Genomic DNA, 10526 nt, shown 5'->3' with positions numbered 1-10526 from the left:
ACACTTAATTTTTGAAAAGTGTGGTATACAGTGCCAAGTAGCTATCCAATAATATGTACTAATTTATATATAAAAGTATTTGCAATCCATGATCAACCTAATTCTCTTTTTCTTTTCTTTATTGTATATTTTTAGTTGTTTTAATTACTTTATTTAAACACTGTAGCTATAAGCTTGTTTATAGAACAGGGTTTTTTTTCAAAGTTGCAATGTTGTTTATGTTTGAGTTTCAGTCATATAATAAACAACATTCTTCAACAAAGCACATTTCCTGCCACCAAAGTACCAAATTTTCAACCTTTTTGCTTATTAACTATGAGTTTCAATTAAATTGACTTACCTAAAATTCCTGTTCCGGTTTTATTTAAAAATTAATTTTAGTGAAGCACTACACCATTTGCACTAACGCACAATCAATAGAGGATGTTGAATTTTTTTCCAATTTGAATTTTTTTTTCCCCTGGGAGCCACAGCTGGTGACGCTCAGGGGTTACTCCTGACTATGCACTCAGAAATCGATCCTTATTTGGGGAACCACATGGGACGGCGGGTATGGAACTGTCTGTCTTAGGTTACTGCTGGCAAGACAGACACCCTACCACTGTGCACCACTGCTCTGGCTCCTCCAATTTAAAATTTTAAAAAGAAAATAAACCTTGAAATTCAAAGATCTGAGTCTCAATTCTACAACTACCACTTATTAGTTAGTAATGTTAGGTAAATTCGTTTTATCTAGCTGACTTGGTTTCCATATGTGTAAAATATAAGTAATAGTTTATGGCAGGTCTTGTGATATTAGGAAGTCCTTTGCAAGTCCCAAAGTGTTGTGTTTTTTTTTAAAGCCATTAGGCAAAACGTAAGAAATCCTCCAAATTTCAATAACTGTAACATTATTATTAGTGAGCAAAGGGTTCACTAATGATCAGATTATGGGGGACAGTTGTGTCATTCACATTTCACTTTGCTTTTCCCTCTAATCTTTCAAGGTACAGATGTAAACAAAATAGACTGAATCTATGACAATCTTCAGTCCTATGATTTCCAGAAAACCAGTCTTGGTTTTTATCAACATAGATCATCTTTCTTCTAGAGGGACTGACACTTGGGCAACCGAAATGCCAGGGACCTGGATGTTTGCTAGGCAAATTATTAAACTGTAGAGGATTATTTTATGACACTTGGGTGACAAGCTTGGGGATATGGTTGTAGAGAAATTGGAAAACATTTCAACTGTAGATTCTGCATTAAGTTATGAGCACTTGAACTTCTGAAAGTTAACCTCAAATTTTAAGAGCTATATTATCTTTTGAGTAGTCACAGTGCTCAGCAGAGTGTGACCAGTCATCCATCACATCACAACGTGGAGGAGTCTCACTGTCCTTGGTGTCCTGCACGTTGTCTATAGGCTTTGCAGTAAAAGATTCTGGTGGGAGCTACTACTGAGAGAGAGACACAGAGAGAAACAGAGACAGAGACTAAAGAGACAGACGACACAGATAGAGACACAGAGAGAGACAGAGAGGGGAGAGATAGAGAGTGACAGATACAGACATAGGGAGATAGAGAGACACATACAGTGAAAAAGATTGAGAGAAGAGAGAGAGAGACAGAGACAGGGAGACAGAGAGAGACAGAGAGACAGAGAGAGACAGAGACAGAGAGACAGAGAGAGACAGAGACAGAGAGACAGAGAGAGAGAAGACATGCTGCCTTGGTGCAGAACCCCTTCTCTCCATTCAGTTCCCCATTATATTCTGAGTCAGGCTGGTGAGACCTCAAGGGTTTCACTTCGGCCTGGCTGCAGGAACAAGTTCGCGTCCACAGACACCCCGATGCTCTCCAACACCCCGTAGTGAGCACGTGAGCCCACGCCCCGCTCACCCAGCGGGTCCCGCTCGCCCGAGCATCCTTAACTGCAGCCGCTGAAGCCGCCTCCTCCTCCTCCATCTCCCCTTCTTCTTCCTCCTCCTCCTCTTCCTCCTGCTCCTCCTCCTCCCCCTCCCCACCACCCCCACCTCTTTCTCCTCCTCCAGACGCCGCTGCCTCTGCCTCTGCAGTGTCGCCTCTTCTTCCCCCTCGTCCTTCCTCCTCCTCCTGCAATTCTCGCTCCTCCTCCCGACACCCCCCCCCACCGTGTCCCCCGGCTCCTGCCAGGTGGCCAAGGGCACCATCCCTCCGCTGCGGCTGGGGTTCGCCGGAGCCAAGCCAAGTCTGGAACAGGTCTGTAAGGGGGCGCTTTGTTGCGGGTTGCTATAGTGCTAAGAGGCACCAGGGAAAGGGGAGGAGAGAATATTTTGGGGTTTGCCTTTTTCTGGAAATAGATGTGGAGCCACGGGTTGGGAAGCCACCGGGGTTCCTGGGCCAGATTGCCACCCCTCTCCCTCCAAGCTGCCCGGACTACTGCCCTCCCCCTAAAGCCGGTTACCCCTAAAGCTCTCTTTCTTTGCGCCCCGACTCCCTGCATTCACTTTCCAAAGCTGAGCTTGCTCTGGTTCTGGGAGCTCCAGGCTGGAAGCTGAGGGAGCAGGATAGAGTGAACCCCAAGATCCTGCCGGGCACCTGGGCGCAGAAGGCTTTGTTATGCATGTTCAACTGAAAAACTAGTTCCCACCAGCTTCCGATTTCCATTGAGGCTGCAGTCCACCAGCAGAGTCTGGGTGTCAGCAAGGCAGGACTAGGGAATTGGGTGAAGGTGGAGGGGTGCTCCCTCTGTGTCACTGGCATACGGGAATGCAGTGGTGTGGGCCCGGAAGACACTGTTGGTCTTGTGCTGAATCCACTGAATGTGAATATGTATGTGTGCGTGTGTGTGTGTGTGTGTGTGTGTGTGTGTGTGTGTGTGTGTGCATGAGCATGCACCGCGATTGTGTGGGTAAGCACCATGGGGCTGGGCTCCTTCTTTGCATGACATGTCCTTGGGTCTCATTCCATGCCAAACAGATTGCAGTCATATGTAGGCTGATCAGGTCCAACCTGTTCTTCCCACATGGGAAGCTTCAAAGTAATGGAAATGGCCTCAGCTGGGGATGTGGCTTAGGACATTTTGGATGTTAAATTTCGAACCAGGATAACCAAGTTTTACTGAATATTCTCACCCCCCCCACAAGATATCCAACTTTCTAGCAAGCTTGACACTCTCAGCCAATGAGAATTCAATGTGTTTTTTTTTATCATGATCTTATGCAGTGCCTCCCCTGACTCCACCTTTCAATTTGTGCATCTTCATGTCTTCTTCACTGCAGTGATGTAGACTTGGGCTAGGATGTTGCTGTAGAAAGAAAAAGGAACATATCAGACACACCTATGTATTGGTCATGGATTTGTTTTAGAGGTTGACTGTTTTCCCTTGAACCATAAAGAGTGAATCGGTATAGTCATTGTTTAAATATTAAAAGAAGTCCATTTGAATTAGCAAATATTCTGAACTTTTTCTTCAACGTTTATACCTGTGGCTTTTAACAAAAAAATTTCAGTATTCTTAATATAGTGAAGGTTAGCAATCATTCAAACAAGCGACATTATTGAATGCTTGCACTATGCCAGTACAGATATTGTTTTTTGTTTTGTTTTGTTTTGTTTTGTATTTTTGTGTGTGTGTGTGTGTTTTATTTTATGGGGGAAGGAAGAGGTCTTTCAAGCAGTGCACACAAAGCAAATCTCACTTCTGATGAAACTCAGTAAAGGAGATATAGGAATTGAGGATCAGCTTAGATCATACAGGCTTCCAGAATTACTTGGTCATGCAGGGCTGGGGTTCAACTCGAATGAATGTCATGCAGGAGATACCTGACTACCAAGCTCTTTCCCCAAACATTTTTCGTTTTATTCTTTATTTAAACATCTAGATTACAAATATGATTGTGATTAGGTTTCAGTCATGTAAAGAACACCCCCCTTCACCAGTGCAACATTCCCACCACCAAAGTCCCAAATCTTCCTCCATCCCACCCCACCCCCACCTGTACTCTAGACAGGCTTTCCAGTTCCCTCATTCATTCACATGATTATGGTAGTTCTCTGTGTAGTTATTTCTATAACTGCACTCACCACTCTTTGTGGTGAGCTTCATGAAGTGAGCTGGAAGTTCCACCTCTCCTCTCAATGTCTCTAAGGATTGATGCAAAAATAACATTTATTTTTCTTAAAACCCATAGTTGATGAGACTATTCTGAGTCTCTCTCTCCCTCTGACTTATTTCACTCAGCATGATGGACTCCATGTACTTCCATGTATAGGAAAATTTTATGACTTCATCTCTCCTGATGGCTGCATGATATTCCATTGTATATATATATATATATATATATATATATATATATATATATATATATATATATATATATATATATATACCACAGTTTCTTTAGCCATTCATCTGTTGAAGGGCTGTTTCCAGAGCCTGGTTATTGTGAACAGTGCTGCAATAAGTATAGGTGTGAGGAAGGGGATGTTGTATTGTATTCTTGTGTTTCTAGGTTATATCACTAGGAGTGGAATAGCTGGGTCGAATGGGAGCTCAATTTCCAGATTTTGGAGGAATCTCCATATCGCTTTCCATAGAAGTTGGACTAGATGGCATTCCCACCAGCAGTGGATAAGAGTTCCTTTCTCTCCACATCCCTGCCAGCACTGATTGTTCTCATTCTTTGTGATGTGTGCCAATCTCTGTGGTGTGAGATGGTATCTCATCGTTGTTTTGATTTGCATATCCCTGATGATCAGTGATGAGGAGCATTTTGTGCCTTTTGGCCATTTGTATTACTTTTATTTTTTTATTAAAGTGTCTGTTCATTTCTTCTCCCCATTTTTTGATGGGATTAGATGTCTTGTTCTTGTACAGTTCTGTCAGTTCACTGTATATTTTGGAGATTAGCCCCTTATCTGATGGGTATTGTGTGAATAGCTTCTCCCACATGGTGGGTGGCTATTATATCCCTGGCACTATTTCTTTTGAGGAGCAGAAACTTCTCAGGTTAATGCATTCCCATCTGTTGATCTCAGCTTCCACTTGTTTGGAAAGTGCAGTTTCCTCCTTGAAGATGCCTTTAGTATCAATGTCATAGTGTGTTTTTACCTACGTGTTGTTCTCTATTCCTTATGGCATCAGGTATGATATCAAGGTCTTTAATCCATTTGGATTTTACCTTTGTACTTGGGTATCTATGTTCGCGTTTTTGCAAGTGGCTAACCAGTTCTGCCAGCACCACTTGTTGAAGAGGTTTTCCCTGCTCCACTTAGGAGTCCTTGCTCCTTTGTCAAAGATTAGGTGATTGTATGTCTGGGGAACAGTGTCGGAGAAATCAAACCTATTCCACTGATCTGAGGGTCTGTTATTATTCCAATACCATGCTGTTTTGATAACTCTTGCTTTGTAGTACAGTTTAAAGCTGGGGAAAGTTATGGCTCCCGTTTTCCTTTTCCCTAGGAGTGCTTTAGCTACTCGAGGGTGTTTATTGTTCCAGATGAACTTCGTAAGTGTTTGATCCACTTCTTTGAAGAATGTCATGGGTATCTTTAGAAGGATCGCAACAAATCTGTACAATGCTTTGGGGAGTATTGCTATTTTAATGATGTTAATCCTGCCAATCCATAAGCAGAGTATGTGTTTCCATTTCCATGTGTCCTCTCTCATTTCTTGGAGTAGGGCTTATTGGTTTTCCAAGTAGAATATCATGTCATCTGCAAACAGTGAGAGCTTGACTTCTTCCTTTCCTATCTGGATTCCCTTGATACCTTTTTCTTGCCTGATCACTATAGCAAGCACTTCCAGTACCATGTTGAAGAGGAGTGGTGAGAGTGGGCAGCCTTGTCTTGTACCAGAATTTAGAGGAAAGGCTTTTAGTTTTTCTCCATTGAGGATGATATCAGCCATTGGCTTGTGATAGATGACTTTTTAACTACATTGAGAAAGGTTATTTCCATTCCCATCTTGCTGAGAGTTTTTGTCAAGAATGGGTGTTGAACCTTATCAAATGTTTTCTCTGTGTTTATTGATATGCTCATGTGTTTATTATTTTTCTTCTTGTTGATGTTGTGTATGATGTTGATAGATTTATGGATGTTAAATCATCCTTGAATTCCTGGGGTGAAACCTACTTGGTCATAGTGTATGATCTTCTTGATGATGCATTGGATCCTATTTGCCAGGATTTTGTTGAAGATCTTTGCATCTGCATTCATCAGGGATATTGATCTGTAATTTTTTGGCAGTATCTCTGTCTGGTTTTGGTATCAAGATGATTTTGGCTTCATAAAAGCTGTTTGGGAGTGTTCCCATTTTTTCAATTTCATGAAAGAGCCTGGTTAGTATTGATAGTAGCTCCTCTTGAAAGGTTTGAAAGAATTTATTTTTGGGGCAGATGTTTGATTATAGTTTCAATTTCCTTAATAGTGATGGGTGTATTTAGATATGCTACATCCTCCTTACTTAACTGTGGAAGGTTATGTGTCCAAGAGTTTATCCATTTCTTCTAGGTTCTCATGTTTAGTAGCATAAAGTTTCTCAAAGTAGTCTCTCATTACCCTTTGGATCTCTGCAATATCTGTCGTGATCTCCCCCTTTTCATTTCTAATACGGGTTATCAGGTTTCTCTCTCTCTTTCTTTGTGAGTTTTGCCAATGGTCTATCAATCTTGTTTATTTTTTCAAAGAACCAACTTCTGCTTTCCTTTATCTTTCAGATTGTTTTTAGAGTTTCCACTTCATTGATTTCTGCTCTCAGCTTTGTTATTTCCTTCTGTCTGCATATTTTTGGGTCCTTTTGTTGAGCACTTTCTAATTTTATGAGCAGCTTCATTAAGCTATTCAGGTAGGCCCCTTCTTTCTTTCTGATGTGTGCTTGCAAAGCTATAAATTTTCCTCTCAGGACTGCTTTTGCTGTGTCCCATAGATTCTGGCAGTTTGTGTCTTCATTATCATTTGTTTCCAGGAAAGTTTTGATTTCCTCTTTGATTTTATCTCAGACCCACTGGTTGTTCAGTAGCAGGCTGTTTAATTTCCAATTGTTAAAGTTTTTCTTCTCTTTGCCTTTGTATTTCACATCTAATTTCAGAGCCTTTTGGTCAGTAATTGTATTAGATAATTTGCTGATTTCTCATTGGGTGCATATATGTTTAATAGTCTGATTTCTTCCTGTTTCACATATCCCTTGCGTAGTCCATAGTGTCCATCTTTGTCCCTGACAACTTTTCTGAGAATAAAGTTGGTATCATCAGATATTAATCTGACCGCCCCAACTTTTTTGAGGTTGTTGTTTGCTTGGATGATTTTCTTCCATCATTTGATTTTGAGTCTATGTTTGTTCTTACTACTCAGGTGTGTTTCTTTAGGCAGCAGAAGGTTGGATTCATCTTTTTGACCCATTTTGCCACTCTGTCTCTTTTAATTGGTGGATTTAGTCCATTGACATTGACCGAGACGATTGTCATAGGTTTTAATGTCATATTTGTTAATAAGTTTGCTGTGTTAGTTGGTCTCTCTTGTCTTAAAGTAGACCTTTCAGTTTTTCCTTTAAGGCTGATTTTTCATCTGTGAAGTTTCTGAGCTGTTGTTTATCCATGAAACTATGTATCTTTTCTTCAAACCTTAACGTGAGTCAGGCAGGGTACAGTATTCTCGGTGAGGCATCCATTTTATTCAGTCTTGTTACAATATCTCACCGCTGTCTCTGGCCTTGAGAGTTTCTTGTGACATGTCTGTTGTAAGTCTTAGGGATGCTCCTTTGAATATAATTTCCTTTTTTGATCTTGCTGCTTTCATTATTCTATCTCTATCTGTGGGATTTGTCATTGTAACAAGGATGTGTCTTGGGGTGTTTTTCTTTGGGTTTCTTTTAGCTGGTACTCTTCGGGCATGCAGGATTTGATTGCATGTAATCTTTAACTCTGGGAGTATCTCTTTGATGATGTCTTTGACAGTTGATTCTTCCTGGAGATCTCCTTCCTGGGTTTCTGGGACTCCAATGATTCTTATGTTGTTTCTGTTGAGTTTATCAAAGAGTTCTATTTTCATCTGTTCACATTCCTTGAGTAAATTTTCCATTGCCTGATCGTTTTTCTTAAGGTTCTTTTCCAATTTCTTCTGCTGTGTTGAGTTTTTCTGCATCTCATCTTCCAGCACGCCCATTCTGTCCTCAGCTGCTGTTACCCTGCTGGCAAGGCCATCCACTGATGTTTTCAGTTGAGCTACCATGTTTTTCAGATGTTATTTCAGTTTGGAGTTTTCTGATTTCTTTCTTTGTGTTCTGTTCAGATCGATCTATGCTTTCTTTGAGTTCTACAAACTTCTTCCATATTTCTATTCTAAACTCCTTATGCGAGATGTTAATCAGATGGTTGTAATTTTTTAGGTCATCCGAGCTATCATCTTCATTCTCTGTACATGATGTTGCCTGAGAGGTTTCCCCATTGTCACACTTTTAGTGTGATTTTTTTCTGCGCCCTGTGGTGGGGTTCATTGGTTAGAACGAGTGTGTGGCCGTGAAGTGAAGCAGAGTGGCCATGCTCTTCTGTACCCTATGGGAGAGTTATTTTTCTGGGCCCTTTAGGCCCACTCCAAGAGGTTCAGGAGACAGGACAGTGGAAAAACACACATAGGCAACACTTACAGTTTCTCACAGTTGGGAACCACTGGGTGGGAGTGATATTGGGTTTTTGAAGTATCAAAGTGAATAAAACATCTCAGATCTCAAGGAGTGCAGAGTCTGGTAGACACGATAGTATCTATAAACAGATAATTACAGTAGTATATGACAAGGCAAAGTACTTTGAAAGCAAGGAGGAGAGGTACTTAGCTAGAAGTAGGGGTTATAATGAAGAAAGGCTTCATAGAAAATAGTGATATTTGAATGAAGCTAAGAAATATTTCACCAGGTTGCGAAGTTGAAGAAACAGCATATATAGACACAGAAGTCATAGTTTAGTAAAACTGCAGGAGGTTACTGGAACTATTCCTTTCACATTTCAAACAAATTAATAGATCTCCCTATGCTTGGAGAGTGATTACTGGTGAATCTAACAGAATTCACTATCACAGACTAATAAAAATCAGAATAGCCTTTCATATTAAGATAGTTCTAACTAACTTGATAATATTAGTGTGTATTCTTGAAGAAAATGTTCTATTAATAAGTTAGATTTCAAAGGCAAATGATCCGGGGCAGCTGGATAGAACAGTGGGTATGGCATTTGTCTTGTACACTGCCAACCTGGGTTCCATCCCCTGCATCCCATATGGTTCTCCAAGCCTGCCAGGAGTAATTTCTGAGTACAGAGCCAGGAGTAACCCCTGAGTGTCATAGGCTGTGGCCCCAAAACAAAACAAAACAAATCCATTTATATAGAATTTTTCACATTGCCAAAGGATTGGTAAAAAGCAATTCATTTTATTACATTTTGAGAGGCTCAAATCATACATTGCAATACAGGTACTTTCCTGCATAGTATAAATGGTTAATAAATAGTAAAAGAAAATATGAAAGTGTTAGTAATAAATATTCAATCCACTGTCTTTGATCATCAGTTATTTTGTTGGTGATATAGGATGCATGCTGGGAACAGGGGTGGAGGGAGGACAACATTGCTGGTGGGAATGCCCTGATTCAATGTCATTGTGTACCTAAAATATTACTGTGACAGCTGTGTAATCTATTTTGGTCAAAATAAAAATTATTAATAAAAAAGGAAAATACAAAATAGTTAGGATAGGTCTTCAGAAAGATTTATATTTTAGGTCATGTTAGTAGTGTCACTGGTAATAATAGCACAAGTTTTCTGAGCTATATATTAGCATTGAAATTAATATATTATGATTACTCCAATAGTCATGCAATTAATCCAGAACAGGGGTCACATTCTCAGTCACCTGTTTTATTTTGTTTGTACTGATTTCATGGTTCTATAAATGGGTCCTGGATATTAAGCTAGGGGACTGGAGAGGTTTTCCCTGCAATTTTGTGTGCTGGAGAGAACACAATTTTATTAGTTAAGAGTATAAGCTCTTCTAGGCTGGAAAGATAGTACAAGGGATAGTGTGTTCCCTTTGCATGCAGTTGACCTGGGTTACACCCCCATCACGTTGCATGGTCCCCCAAGCATTTTCAGAACTGATTCCAAGAGTGCACTGCCAGGAATAACCCTGAGCACCATCAGGTGTAGCCCCAAAACAAAACAAGAAATAGATGAGCTTTGAAGACTTGACTAGCATACTGATTATATCTTCCCAAAGTAAGACCAATATTAGCTCTGAGTTATATTAAAAAGGAATGCCAACAAAAATGGCTGAGTTTAAATTAAATTGTTTCCTCGTCTGGTTAATGCCTTACTGCAGAGAAAATGATGTCCTGAGTTTTATTGGGCATAATAAGGACCTTTGTTCACTGAATGACATTATTAGAAGGCACTAAGTAATATCTCTAATAAACACCCCTGATAAATTGGTCCGACGACATGGAGTCAATTTGTCTGGATTGTCAATGCACAGATCTGTCTGGCTACACCCGTGCTGTCCAATGTGAATTTCCAATATTA

General features: G+C 40.4%; 1 protein-coding gene across 1 annotated transcript in view; it reads left to right on the top strand.

Moving 5' to 3' along the window:
* The first annotated feature begins 2109 nt into the window (after positions 1 to 2109).
* The window catches only part of PAK3 (p21 (RAC1) activated kinase 3), a 351152-nt gene continuing 342735 nt past the window's right edge, over positions 2110 to 10526 (top strand). Inside the window, exon 1 of the mRNA XM_049767578.1 lies at positions 2110 to 2220. The gene's annotated coding sequence lies outside the window, so the exon portion shown is untranslated. The remainder of the gene's footprint in view (positions 2221 to 10526) is intronic.

The sequence above is a fragment of the Suncus etruscus genome, chromosome X (genome assembly GCF_024139225.1).
Source record: "Suncus etruscus isolate mSunEtr1 chromosome X, mSunEtr1.pri.cur, whole genome shotgun sequence".
Lineage (NCBI taxonomy): Eukaryota > Metazoa > Chordata > Mammalia > Eulipotyphla > Soricidae > Suncus > Suncus etruscus.
The sequence above is the reverse complement of the archived record's forward strand: the minus strand, read 5'-3'. Positions and strand labels throughout refer to the sequence as shown.